Source organism: Brassica oleracea, chromosome C5 (genome assembly GCF_000695525.1).
Source record: "Brassica oleracea var. oleracea cultivar TO1000 chromosome C5, BOL, whole genome shotgun sequence".
In the NCBI taxonomy this organism is placed as follows: Eukaryota; Viridiplantae; Streptophyta; class Magnoliopsida; order Brassicales; family Brassicaceae; genus Brassica; species Brassica oleracea.
In genome coordinates, this window is record NC_027752.1 from 126,660 (window position 1) to 128,172 (window position 1,513).

Below are 1,513 nucleotides of genomic sequence, written 5' to 3' on the forward strand. Positions count from 1 at the left end.
ATTCACTAACATATGATGAATGTCAAAGAGGTTTGAAACTTTTGTTGTCTTCGTTTCTCTTGAAAATAGCGATTTTATAGTGGTTAGTCCACAAATTTAGGGAGTATTATGAAGTTTTACTAAATTAATTGACATAAAATTAAAACGATGTCCGTGTACCATGAAAGAGAGTTTAATATACATTAATACAAATGTAGAATGTCTTTTAAATTTTAAAACAACACTAAAGATCATAGGCTTCAGTACATAGAACATTTGCCGGAAAACTCAATATTTATGTAGGGGTTAACACATTGATTTAGAAAAAAATTCAAAAATATAGAAATATTATTTTAATGCATAGTTGCATCCTTCACTAACATATGATGAATGTCAAAGAGGTTTGGAACTTTTGTTGTCTTCGTTTCTCTATAAAATAGCGATTTTATAGTGGTTAATCCACCAATTTAAGGCGTATTATAAAGTTTTACTAAATTAAAAGACAAAAAATTAAAACTATGCCCATGTACAATGAAAGAGAGTTTAATATAAATTAATATAAATGTATAATGTGTTTAAAAATTTTAAAACAACACTAAAGATCATAGGCTTCAGTACATAGAACATTTGCCGGAAAACTCAATATTTATGTAGGGGTTAACACATTGATTTAGAAAAAAATTCAAAAATATAGAAATATTATTTTAATGCATAGTTGCATCCTTCACTAACATATGATGAATGTCAAAGAGGTTTGAAACTTTTGTTGTCTTCGTTTCTCTTGAAAATAGCGATTTTATAGTGGTTAGTCCACAAATTTAGGGAGTATTATGAAGTTTTACCAAATTAATTGACAAAAAATTAAAACGATGCACATGTACCATTAAAGAGAGATTAATATACATTAATACAAATGTAGAATGTCTTAGAATTTTTAAAACAATACTAAAGATCATAGGCTTTAGCATATATAACATTTACCTGAAAACTTAAATATTTTCGGAGAAGTTAACACATATATTTTGAGTAAAATTCAAAAATATGAAAATATTGTTTTAATGCATAGTTGCATCTTTCACTAACATATGATAAATGTCAAAGAGGTTTGGAACTTTTGTTGTCTTCGTTTCTCTATAAAATAGCGATTTTATAGTGGTTAATCCACCAATTTAAGGCGTATTATAAAGTTTTACTAAATTAAAAGACAAAAAATTAAAACTATGCCCATGTACAATGAAAGAGAGTTTAATATAAATTAATATAAATATAGAATGTGTTTAAAAATTTTAAAACAACACTAAAGATCAAAAGAGAGTTTAATATACATTAATACAAATTTAGAATGTGTTTAGAAATTTTTAAAACAACACTAAAGATCATAGGCTTCAGTATATAAAACATTTACTGAAAATTTCAATATTTTCGTAGGGACACATAGATTTTGAAAAAAAATCAAAAATATGAAAATACTGTTTTAATGCATAGTTGCATCATTCACTAACATATGATGAATGTCAAAGAGGTTTGGAACTTT